The sequence below is a fragment of the Heterocephalus glaber genome, unplaced genomic scaffold (genome assembly GCF_053883595.1).
Source record: "Heterocephalus glaber isolate CG9 unplaced genomic scaffold, H.glaber_assembly_v1.0 deba00001428, whole genome shotgun sequence".
NCBI classification, from domain to species: Eukaryota; Metazoa; Chordata; class Mammalia; order Rodentia; family Bathyergidae; genus Heterocephalus; species Heterocephalus glaber.
In genome coordinates, this window is record NW_028258293.1 from 2171225 (window position 1) to 2184405 (window position 13181).

General features: G+C 41.8%; 1 long non-coding RNA gene across 2 annotated transcripts in view; it reads left to right on the forward strand.

The window, feature by feature from the left end:
- LOC110350581 (uncharacterized) overlaps positions 1-13181 on the forward strand; it is a 221092-nt gene that overhangs the window by 73215 nt on the left and 134696 nt on the right. For both annotated transcript variants that reach the window (XR_015451398.1, XR_015451399.1), the window contains exon 3: positions 10889-11055. This is a non-coding gene — a long non-coding RNA (uncharacterized LOC110350581). The remainder of the gene's footprint in view (positions 1-10888; positions 11056-13181) is intronic.

Sequence of the window (13181 nt, forward strand, 5' to 3'; positions counted from 1 at the left end):
GCATTTGTGTGGCAGGTGCTGGAACCACTGAACTAAATCCCCAGCCCCATTTTTTGAATAGAATAGTATTGTTGATTGACTTTTGATCTGAACACCTAGAAGGATCTTAGGGGATGAGAAAAAAAATCACTTCACAAATCTTCTCTAAATTCTTTTCAACAAGTATTCACTTACTCTCTGCTTCTTCCACTTTTGGAACAAAAAAATCTATTTTATGGCTCACTGAAATATATCCTTTAATGTTACTGTTGGCCCGGAAATTAATACTTAGTCTATGAGTGTCTTTCAGATACTTGAATGTTTATCATTTAAACCTTTCCCACATTAAACATCCCTAGTCTCTCAGATGACTTGTCTGACTCTCTCTGTCCTTCTTACTTCTGGAAGGCTGAAACTGTACAATTGTCCAGGTCAGCTGATATCAAGTGAGGCCACCCCACCCCAGGATGTCGCATTATTATGTTGCATTATTGTCCCTGTTAGACACATCATACTGTCGACCTGTATACAACTGAAGCCCCCAGGCTCTCCATTGGCTTTTAAGCTACTTCTATCTTATCCTTGATTTGCACTGCTGAGTTTTTAGATGCAAGAACAAAGTTTTATATATTGATTCCTACTAAATTTCTGCTTCTGAGGTTTTTGCTTAGTAGTTCATAAATTTTCAAGCATTTGACCTGTCATCCGGAGATTCACAGTGTCTCCCATCATTGTCAGTTTTGTGAATTTGCTTACAAGTACCAAGTCCGCCCTGTCCCAGTGAGGATAAACATGTGGGCTCTACCACGGTAATGGGTAATGGGCAGAGATCTTTTGTGCGCTCACAGCATCCTTGCTTCTGATTAATTCTCTCTGCTATGATTGTTCATTTAATTAGGAATCTATAAGCTCACTTACCTCTAATTTAGACACACAACTTTTAATGACATCATTCTACTAACAGCATTTAAAAAAATGATCTTAGTGTTTCATACCTTATATGTTGAGATAATATTTAAATCCATATTGTGGCCTAGGTTTCCTCCGCTGGGTTCTCTCTTACACTGTCCTCTTGGAAGCCCCTGACTCCCCATTATTAGACCTGGAGTCTAAATGTCACTTCTGGGAAATCTTCTTGACTCAGTCTTGTCCCTACTTCACTTTCTGCCATTGTCTACGATGATATATTTGTTAGGATTCGCTCAAGAAGTAGAAGCTGCTGGTAGTCTCTCTCCATCTCTGTCTCTCGATTTGTTATAAGGAATCAGCTTGAGTGAGCACGGCCGCTGGCCAGGATTTGCAGTTGGAAGCTGAAGGCCCAGGAGATCTAGTCTGCAGCGACAGGCGGGTTTCGCGGGTCCTGGATGCGGCCCACCTAGGTCAGGGAGGGTGACTGGCTTTCCTCAGGCTACGGATCCAAAACTCAGACACACCGAGGGTCCACCCTGCCGAACGTCTCCCGGTCACCCTGTCACCTTGACACGTACAGGAAGGCGCCGCAGCTGCTCCACACAATGACCATCGCAACTGTAGCTGATACAGCTTTCAAGGGCGTTGTCTGCTTAACGCCTGTCTCTTCTCCGGACTGTAACCCACAGGTCGGAAATTTTGTAACTACTGTTGTCTCACGTTAGCCCGGGGCTAATCGGTGTAGCTTGGACTCTGCAAGAGCTGCAGAAGACCGGGGTGCTGCCCTTCCGCAGAAGCTTTGTACTGAGACGCTTTCTGGAGGAGGACTGACTAGGCAGTGAGAGATAGTCTTGTGGACACACTTCCCTCTCCTCTCGTGCTCTAAGGATGCCTCCCCACTTCCCTGGCTCGGCTGGTCCTGCTCCTGTTCTCTCAGCTGTGGAGTTGTCCGAGAATCCACTCAGTCTGGGCTCTGGAAGCCGAGTTGTCTTCTTAGGGAGGCGAGGGTAACTCAGGCGCATGCGCACCTGCCCCTGTGCGCACGCATTCTCTCACGCGCATGCGCACGCGCCCATGTGTGTGCTAATTCTCTTTCCTTTCATACTTTCTTTGGGAATGAAATTGTAAGCCAAGGCAGCATGCATTCCTATTTTTGTCTTGTTTTGGGTACTTAGCTGTATATTTCTCTTTGATTTTTAAGTAGTAACATTTAAAGCAAGCAATCATGAGTTCTAAAAAGAAGACCTAACTAGGAGGTTTGCAACATTGCATGTTCCCCTACCCAGTTACAGAGGCCGTTTACCTGGGAGGGGGCACACATATTTGTCAGTGAATTGTGTAAAGACCATAGGTGGTGTCCACACTGTTAGGACCTGCTTCCTGTTGGAAGAAATACTGGTTATCTGCTGCTGGTGTTGGGAATCTGAAGCTCAGTGTAGGGTGTTTCCCCAAGAATCTGCCTCTCTCTGCATTAGATATTTAACAGTGAATGACCCACGTTGGGTCTTGATGATTACTGTTTGTTTTCCTGAGGCTTCACAAACCATTTTAGAATTTGTTCTAGAATTTTTGATGGAATTACAATAGAGCATATGGATAACATTTCTTTGCATCTCTTCGATCCCAGAGTCCTTTTCTAATTCATTGCCTCCCCCGCCCCCCCCCAAACCCCTGCAAGAATCGAACTCAGGACCTTGCATTTGCCAGGCAGGTTCAGCACCACTGAGATACATCCCTGGCCCCAATCTGTATTTCTCAAATTTTCCAAAATGTGAAACTTGAGGTCTCTTGCTGAGAAGGGTACAGGTCAGTGGTCATCAGTCTCACTTCTTTCCAGGGCAGAGGTCGGGTTATAACAGGCAGCCGAGCTTGATGCATTCTGGGTTGGAGAGCTGCCTTCAGGACCAAGTCTGCGGCCTTGGGACTGTGGTTGTATGACTAAACCTTGGCTCTGAGATTCCTGAGAGGAGGCTCTCAGTGTCTCCCACCGACTTCCGGATGCCAGACTTGGCTGCCCTTGCTTAGATCAAAATCAGAACGTGTTAAGTAATCACTGATTTAGATGCCTACTATGGATCTATGGTGGACACTCAGAATTGCACTAGGGTTGGATCACTGTTGTCTGTCCTATGTGAGATGCTGAACTGAGACATAGGCACATTTGCAGAGGAGCCTACTCCTAGGCCCTTTTGGAATCTGTCAGAAAGTTTCTTTTGAAGTCTTTAAAAAGACTTAGATTCTCTTTTATTTTCATGAAGATAGAATAATCACTCCTGGATTTTATTGGACTAAACTTGTGTCATTATTTCCTATGTATTTTCAATGAAATCCTTGTTCTTTCCCTTTCTCCTTATGTGTTGCTCTGTTTCCTGGTGTGTATGTGTCTTATTCCTTAGTCTTGGAATTCTAACACCTAAAATTTATTTTGACTGTGATGACTTGTCCCTGATCCCAGAAATTCATTGTGAAATATATAGTAAAAAGTATATTTACCAATGAAAACAAATAGCCTAATTACTATTATAAAACTTTCTTTTTCTTTCTTGCCTTTTTTTTTTTTTTTCAGTACTGGGGATTGAACTCGGGGATTGTCCATGGAACAGAACATGACTCCTCAAAGATTAGCTCTCTTTCCTAAGAGAATAGTAGACAAAAATATAAAATGCTAATTGCAGAAGATCCTGCTTTTGTGAAACAAACAGGGAGAAAAAAATTCTCAAAAGGGAAACTTTTGTTGTAACTGCTGAAACTATTAAGGCTTTTTTAGTTTGTCATATTTAAAATATAAATCTTTAATTGACATATATGTTACATCCTAAAGAAAATATATAAATGTACAGAGTATGCTGTCTTCACATTTGGATTTAAGGTGTGGCTTTACTCAAATTAACTCTTACCTCTCTCTGAACTAGGCGTGTGTGTTCCATGTATTACTATTAATCCTGCTTTTTAATTTAAAAAGATTAGCTGCATTTTTGAGATTTGTGTTTTTGTGATACACAATGTATCAGTCGAATTTTTTCGGGGGGCGGGGTACCGGGGATCGAACCCAGGAACTTGTGCTTGCAAGGCAGGCGGTGGAACCACTGAGCTAAATCCCTGGCCCATCAGTAGAATTTTGAGACATTCTATAATTAGCTTGCTTTTGAATGTTATTTATGGTAGTAAAGGCTTTGTACACTTAGTTTACTTAGTTTTGCATGCTACTTGATTACATAAGCTTTACTACATCTATCCCAACTGAGCCTAAAGTTAATTTGTGCCTCATTTAAAAATATTTGGGCTAAACTTTTTAGAATAGTAATAAAAATAAAATATAATCATCTAAAATAATAGAAGTGTTAGTTATTAGTGCAACTATATAATGATATTTCTAAAGGCCATTACTTCTAGTTTTTGTTAAATTTATCTGTTTCACGTATTCTACTTTCTAAAATTAGCTCTAAGAAAATTTTTTAAATTTTTGTACAGTGCTTCAAAGTTCACAAAAGTTGTCATATACATTCAATCTTTGTGTATCGTTAAAGACAACTGCCACATAAAAATAGACTTAGTTATGGTTCATTCCCAGTATTTCTCTTAAGTACTTTTAGATGCACATATGCCAGTCTGGTGATTTGACACAATTACTAAATATCAAATATTTTAGATGCCCAAGAAATTGAGTTCAAAAAATACTTGTATTCTCAAAGACAGATAGTTTTGTTGAGAGGAAACGCAAGATTCAGACAACAGAGGCCTGGCTTATTTCTGCATGTCTAAAGCAAGTCATTTAAATAACTGAATTGTGTATGCTGACCTGTTCTCCAGTGTGTGACTGGGTGCATGGCGGTGTGAGGGGAAAGAAGCATAAAGCGCACTGGAAAACTACCAAACGTCCCTGCAAATGGGCCCTATTCAGAATCAGTAAGCGTATGATGAGTGAAGTGGTTTTGAATATCGCCTTTAGATTCCATGCTGTTAGAAGGCCAGCCCTGAACATGGCCACTCTTATTCCATACACAGTACCTCTTCACTCTCAATTTAACCCCAAAATCTGATGAACCCATTACTCCATACTTGATTTCATGGAACAAGGAGTAGATATAGTTACAAATGATCAATCACAAACCCTGAGCCAAAGCAGCAAGGCATTAACAATTCACAGCGTCTCGGTCCACTTGCTCCGGCAGAAGATGTGCCAGCATATTTAATGCACAGCTACTTCGGTCAGCAAAGAAAAGACATGGCTCAGGCTGCCGTCTCAAAGGAGGGGGTACTTCCTAGGACTTCACACTGTCCGAGCCCAGTGTCAACCTGCACATACCAGCCATTAATAACCAGGTGTCCTGCGGAGGTCACAGTGCCCGGATTAACTCTGACCCAGGTGAAGGCAGCAGGACCTGAGATGTTCTCCCCTCCCCTGCACCCTCTTCTGTTTGATCCTATCACACCAATCAGTGTCTCTGGCTGCAGTGGGGTAACACGCAGGGCCCACAGGCATGCGCCGTCAGTTTAATGGGATCACTGCAAACTCAGCACAGCTGTGAGGAATCGCTGGGAGTACAGACATCCTGCGCTTGTCATTTTGCTCAGTGGAGGACAAATCCAAATTTGGGTAGGCATCAGTATTTAAGAAAACGACTGCTAAATCTTGTCTCATAAGTACCTCAGGGACAATGAGATCTGACATACAGCGTGTAAACAAAAGTACACAGCAGCTGTTGGTTTCCTAGAGGAGGAGACCCAGAGAGGCTGCTCCTGCCATCCGGCAGCCCTGGCCTGAGAGGCGTGGCAGTGGCCTGGGGCTGGGAGCTCCCCTGCTGGGTCCAGAACTTAGTATATCTGAGAACTCCCATGGTTTTGTCTGAAAAAGACTTTTCGGGTCAACGTCACTTTTAAAGATAAATTCTGTTTGACTTGGCGGGAAATCACCGATGTCTTCTTAGTGCGTCTATCTGGACAAGGTCCAGCTGACCCTGGTGGGCGTTTCTGAGACTGAGACCTGCAGCCCTCGGCCCCAGAGAACAGAAAAAGTTTCTTCACTGCTAACTGCCGCGGGCAGTGCTTTTCTTCCAGGGTTTCATGTACTCTGCCTGAAATGTGAAAATTACAGCACTATGTGCATCATGGTTCTGGAGGCTCAACTGGCACGAATTTTAGTTTTTAATTGGAAGCAGGTCATTCCAGCCTTTGATTGGTTCCTGTGCTTCTCAAAACTATGGTGATAAACACCCCGAACCCTGTCACTTTTCTGGGTAGACTGGAGTGAGATATGCAAAGTGCTCGTTGAAGATGTTGCCGTTGCCGTTGGAGACCGACATCATTCCCCAGGTAGAGGTCTTGGCAGACCTCCCATCTCTGTCTCCTCACTAAGTTCCAGGAGCTTTGTGGTTTCTCATGAGAGGGTTTTGGGGTCCTGGTCCTGCATCACCCCCAACTCACATCCAAGAAGTGGAAGTTTTTTTTATCGGTGATGCCATGCTCTGGATGAAAGGGCTTCCTAAAAACCAAACAGGTTATTTTCATATTTAGGGTTTGAATTCACCTTATTGGGGTCTTTGGAAAATCTTAAAGTTTTTTTGTTTGTTTGTTTGTTTTGGTACCAGGGATGGAACTCTGGACCTTGTGCTTGCAGGGCAGGTGGTGGCAACACTGAGCTACATCCCCAGCCCTTAAAGTTGTTATTTTGATCTCAATCTAATGTTACTGCTCTGCTTTTAAAATTTAATTTCCCCACAGAGCATGATTTCTTATAGAGTAGGATAAAGCTCACACAGGCTTTCCAAGGACTTCAACAACTATGCACCTCTGGTCTTCACCTGTCTAATTAATGCTTATTGCCAGATCTCCTGGGTGTTTTTGGTGTGTTTTTGTTAGTTTTCCTCCTTAGTCTTCAAAATAATTGAGGAAAATTAAAAAGCAACTGTACATACACCAAATGTGCTTGGCAATTCTGAGGAATTCATGTTTATTTTACAGATTTTGGTTAAATTTTTATTAGGTTGTGGAAAGTTGCAGATTCTGAGTGGTCCTATCTAGCTATATCCATGGTCTTCAAACCTATCCAGAAGACTGAACACTGCAGACCTGAATACCCTGCATGTGTCCAGTAGACTTTACTGAGCATTGCTTTTACGAAACTATAAAAAGCCATGACTCAATGTGCTCATTAGCCTGGCTTGGGTCACTGCACAGCGTGCACACCATTTGTACCTCCTAAATGTATACACGTATCATTTGTCAAATAAAAAGAAAATAGAAACATCAAGCCAAATACTATGGCTTCAAACTCCACAAGGGCTTGGGATTTCCCGGAGGAAGGAAGTGGGAAGGGAGAAGATAAAGACTAATAAAACTCAATGGCAGAAAAATAAAGGAATAAGAAATAAAAGTATAAGAAGTGCTGTAGGAAGCATAGGGGAGGGAACTGTGGATTCTCCCGCGGGCCATGATTTCTGCAGAGGAGGTGGCCTTTGCCGTGATCCTGGGGGAAGAGAATGTGCTAAGTACCAAGTGGAAACAGGAAGGAGCTAGGGACAGGGCAGCCTGCGTGAGACCGACTTCAGCTGCTGGTCGTGAAGTTGGCGCCCTTCCCTCTCGGCCTTGGCCCTGCTTACTAACGGTGTGTTAGCCCCGCCCGGCGAAGTTACTGTTTCTGCCCAGGCTCTAATTGCCCATCACCCCAATCTTTGCTTGAAACCCTCTGAAACTTTAGATTTAACTTTTCGCTCACCCTATAGCCATAACCCGAGATTCATCAAAACGGACCAGAAGCAGTATTCATGGACTTTCCACCTCGCTCGCGGCAGAAATGGTCCCATCCGACTGAAGCGTGAGAGCCAATCAGTGTGAGAGGCGATGGGCTTCCAGTCATTTACCCAGTACAGAATGGAAAGACTGAAGCTACAGAAAAGCGAGGTTCTTGTCCTTGTGGCAGTCAAGGGAGCAGGAGGAAAGGGGAGACTGCAGTGGAGGCCCCACCGGGAGCAAGTGCTGCTGCTGGCGGAGCAGGCGCCCCGGGTCTCGGGCTGGAGAAGGAGATGGACTGGCGGGGGACACAGTGGCGGAGGACATAGGAAAGGGACGCAGCCCCTCGAGGACCCCGGGGAGCACACGGGTTCTGCGCTGAGCTCGGGCTGCGCCAGCTCCAAGCTCCTGCTCTTTCCCAGGCGGAAGCGTGCTTGTGAACCTTTCTAAGTCACTGCCCTGATTTCTCGCACATATTTATATAATAATCTTTAATACAAGTTTTACTTCAGAAGGAGAGACGGATAGCTCTACACAAAAGAAGAAAGCCCTGGTTAGGAGCGCTTAGCTGCTGTGTCATGTTAGGGATAGCCAGCAAAACTTAAACAATTCACACCTGTGTTAAAATCAATGGCCGGGGTCGAAAAGCCAAGCCACTTGATTTTTTAAGTATCAGCTATTCTCTTATAGTTTAAAACTACATTTTAGGCCAAGGCTCTTTTTCTTTTTAATAATGGAAACTTTCTTAGTTCTAATTGCTTAATACATTTCATTTTTCAATATAGCATACTAAGGCTGATTTCTACTTCCTTTCCAAGTACTTAGGCGTATCATTTTCTTCTGTTTTCTGTACCTTCCTACTTAGTGGAAACATTGTTCATGGAGTGTGCTTTGTCTTCCTTTTCAAGAAGATCATCAAAGTTACTAGTTTGCAGCTTCCAAAGAGAAAGAGCTTTCTAATCCCTAGTTCAGAGGCGAACCTTTATTAGCACTCTTGTGGGCATAATGAGGACCCCGCTTCCAGCAGGGAGGTTCTGGAATACTGAACAGATTATTCAACAAGTTCAGAGCAGATTCTGAAGTCCCTTGTAAAACCTGCTTGTGAATGCTGCTTTCTTTGCTTTACTGTTTCTGGTTTCCATAGTATTCCTAATTATATAAACCATGTGGAGCAGGGAGCCATTGTCCATCTAGTATCAGTTCGGACACTGCTTACATCATGGGATCACTTTTAATTTTTTCCAAGTTATACGTTTTTCTTAAATGCTTATGGAGAGTGCAGACTCTGAAAAAAGTAGAGTTTTGAGTTAGAAAATCTAGTAAGTGATTTTTTTTGTTGTTTTGTTTTGGAATCTGTCAGGCTGACAGTGAATCAGAAAGTTATTTGTGAGAAGCATAGATGAGACACACTGGTGAATCTGATAGCAGTTTCTCGGGTTTAAATTCAAGATGAGGTCTAGGATATGAATCTTTTAAGTTTTGCTTACTCAATTTATTTGACTTTATTTCAATTTGACATCTATTTTTGTAGTGATTTTCAATGTTCAAAAAAGTATGCTAGGTTAAATGCATATATCACTTAAAATTGTGTAAATTCAAATCTAGTGCATATATATATGAATGTTGTGATGGAAAGCCAATATGCTGAAGCTTCTTATGCTATAATTTTAGGAAAAATTATAACTGAGATTGATTTTATTACCTTTTTATAATGATTGAAGAATTCTACTTCTAAAAATAAGTTTTAAAAAAGTTTTTACTTGCTTTATAGTAAATGATGTGATCTTATATTTTTAAAAGTTTGAGGCACTTGTAGGGTACAACTTACACAGAAAAGCTAATTGCTCTAAAGGTGTAAAACTGAGATTGATAGGTGAATTCCAGGAATTAGTTTTTCAAACTGGCTGAGTGAGTCTCATACATTAGTCATTAGGCTGTTATTTCCTCTTAACTTTATTTATATTCTAGTAGTAGAAAAAATTTAAAATCTATTCTCAGTGTTCTGTGAAGTGCTTAGTATATTAGGCAGACTTTGAATTGTGCTTTGGCAGAGAGTTGTAGAACTTAGTGCCATCACACGCATAACTTTCTAACTAAGAGCAAAATTCAGCAGAGCACCAGCAGCTAAGGCCAGCTGCATAACTCAGCCTCTCAGCGGCTCCGCTGAACCTAATTGTAATTCAATTTCCACATTGCTAAACTAGGCCTCTCTGCATAAAATATGCAACATATAACATAACCAAGAACAGGCCCATTTCTTCACTGGTATCTATTTAATTCCCTTTTCTAATAGAAATGTGTATCAAAATAAGGAAGCCAAGATATGCAGTTATTTGGTACATTTATATTTGGGTTGCATGTGTATGCTTCGTGAAGGCCATGAAGCAAAAAGTGATATCCTTTATTTTTCCCATGTATGCCTAAGACTTTATTATTTCTTTATTTCTGGCTTTTCAGAGGAAAATTAAATCTTGAAAAATGTTAGCTAGCTGCCATGTTATTTGACTATTTTACACTAGAAAGACTTTATAAGCTAATCGTGTGAAAAAAGTGTATAAACATGTCTGTCAAGTCCATATGGATGTTGTATTACAGGCCTGCAAGTAAATATTTTTTATGTGTTTACAAAATGCATACTAGAGAAGCTTTCCTAAATCATGACTCATTTATATCCCAGGAACTTAAGAACAAGAGGGTATAATAAGATGCTTGCTTAAGATGCTCCCCCTTGTTTTTAAACAGTCTCCCAGCCTATTTTCTGGGTTACTTCAGGAGCGGTAATGAGTAGCTTTGAGTAGGACAGCCTAGGGAGGTGTGGATTATATTTTATGAATAATGTCCAGATGTGGTGTTTTAGGTGGGCAGATGCCACTCCAGGAAGCTGTATCCAGAAACAACATGGGTCTTACAATTTTATCAGGACAATGCAAGTAGATTTCAGGAAGGTTGGTTCCAACTCATCTGTGATAAATGAGAAGATAAGGCCATCAGTGCACACCACGACACTCCGTGCAGCTAGTTAGATGCACTTCAGGACTACTCAGGTGTGCGCACAAAGCTTGCAGTCTGTTTGCCGGGGGATGCCTCAGTATAAATGCCTCCTTCATGGTGGCTACTCCTAATTCGGGAATTGCCTCCCCCAGACTTAACCCAGGTCAGATATAAATAATAGATGTTAAGAGTAAGCGCTGGTACTGGGGTGGCTGCGGTCCAGCCAGTGTATTTCAGTCGGGTCACAAGAATTCTTTTTCTCCTTTCTTTTCTTGCTTAGCTCCTCTGCTTGGAAAGTGCTGGGACGAGTCCGTCGCACCTTTGCGGGGACCACTGTGGGTGTCTCAGGGAGAAGGTTTCAGCCTCTCAGGAGCTCAGGTGTACATGCGAGGAGCTCTTTTGACCTTACACCAATGACTAAAGTCTACACAAAAGTGTTATGCTCAGGTGAGTCACCCCATTTTCCAGGCTGCTTTGCTGTGTGCTGTGAACGTGTGCTGGCGGGCATGGGGCAGTGACTGGCACTGTGTCCTAGAGAACTGTGACGTGGATTTTGTGTGCTCCGTGCCTGCTAGGAACCGAGGCGCTGCTGCTGTCTCCAGCCAGTGACAACGGGCTCATTGTGTCTGTCTTTTGGTGTGGGGTGTCCCATGTCGGGTCTCCTCGCTGCAGACTCTGCAGCACTCTGCAGCCCCTTCTGTGGAGATTCTGTGGACAGTCGCCTTCAGTCAGAGGACAAGCAGCTCCTCATTCATTTGCAGCCTCCTCGGTTTTTTTCCTTCAGTCTAAAATCAGATCGCCGTTGTAGAAGTTGGGCTAAAATAAAACCAATCAGGTTCTGAGACATGAAATTGTGAATTAATTCCACATCAGGGTAACTTACTTTCTTTATGCTTATTAACTTGTGTGTTTCAGGAGCAAAATATACAAGTAGAATTCATGTGTTTGAGCCAGGCTAAACTAGATTATGTCTTTTAATTTCTCTGCATGGGTTCCATAATTCTTGTGTGTGTGTGTGTGTGTGTGTGTGTGTAAGGAATTTTGTATTTTTGTAACTGTTTACATGGACCTTTACCTTAAAGTAGGATAGGGTGCACGTTATAAAGCAGAAGAACTGATGCCCTTTGTAAATGAAGGTGGAGCTGCCACATTGCTGCAATCCTCTTTGCACTTGGTTTTAAGAGTGAAACACACGTTTTTACCACGTTAAATAAGGACTACGTTTACATTGTGAGCCGGGAGGTTCCAGCTGAGAAGCGGGCTCATTACCTCAGGCCAAGGGCTGCTGAAAACAGCATCTTGAAAGCACCGCGCTATTCGTGTGCAGAGAGGACTGGGAGGCAGGCAGGCTGCGGTGTGGGCCTCGGCGTCGACACAGCACCTCCTGCCGGCCGCCGCGGGGAAGCGCAGCTCCTGCCGCCGGGAGGAGCGTGACACTAAGGGCTCCACGACTGTTGGAAACATCTTCCCAAGAGGAACTTTTTTCTTTTTCCAAATGTGTTTGGTGTGCCCTTTAATTAATATCAGAAACAGGATTAGTCATTGACATAGGTGAGGCTATTCATAAGTGTAAAAATTATAAGCCAAATAGGAAGAAAAGGTCCAAAGGGTTAGGGGAAGTGGGAGGGGAAGGGGAAAGGAAAGAAGGGAAAGGAAAAATGATGAGAAAAGGAAAAAATGGAAACAAAGTCTTTGTAAATAGGGAAGGGAGGAGGGGGATGAAGGGTGCACAGGGAATGGGGAAAAAATAAGAACCAAGATACATCATGTACAGGTACAAGCACCCAATGATAAATGTAAACGTATTGTTTACCTAAAATATACCAATAAATGAATTTAAGGAAAAAAATTATAAGCCAGACTTCCTTTAATGTTAATTATTAACCTATCATATACAAAATGGGTGTAAAATATTTTATTATAAATTATTGCAATGGGAATATTATTTAATTTTGAAGATATGATGAGATTGTTAAATATAACTAATTGTGCTGCAATCATTCATTTATTATTCTGTGGTTTGATTCCACTAACTGGAAGGTTTAAAGTAACTTAAAATATAAGACCATTTTTCCAGTGCAAGGAGAGCACTCTTTAAATCAAATCTAAAGGCCAACATTTTCTAACGTTTATTAAAAGTGAAAGTGACAGAGATGAGGAACTTCTCAGAAAGTAACGGCATTTTCTTTTTTTCTGCTATCTTAAACATTTTAAATTTAAATAGGTATAAACAGCTGTATGAATTGCCTTGAGAATTACTGCTTTGACTTAAAGAACCTCCTTATGATTCAAAATTGATGAAATATACATTTTATTAATCTAAATATGAACAGAATTTAACATGTTTAGTGTATCAAAAGTTTTCTCTTTGGCCAATCTGTAAGAATTTCAACACTGTGCCACATTAAAGAATACTTAAAAGTTAGTATCTTGCTATTTCTAACTGAAACCTTCCTTTTACCTTTCACTAAGTTGTAACAATCTGAAGTGTTGTAAAATGATACTTGTTTAAGTTTTATTTTACACTATAAAAATGAAGAAAACAAACAGAAATCTGCCAGTTAAACATTTCC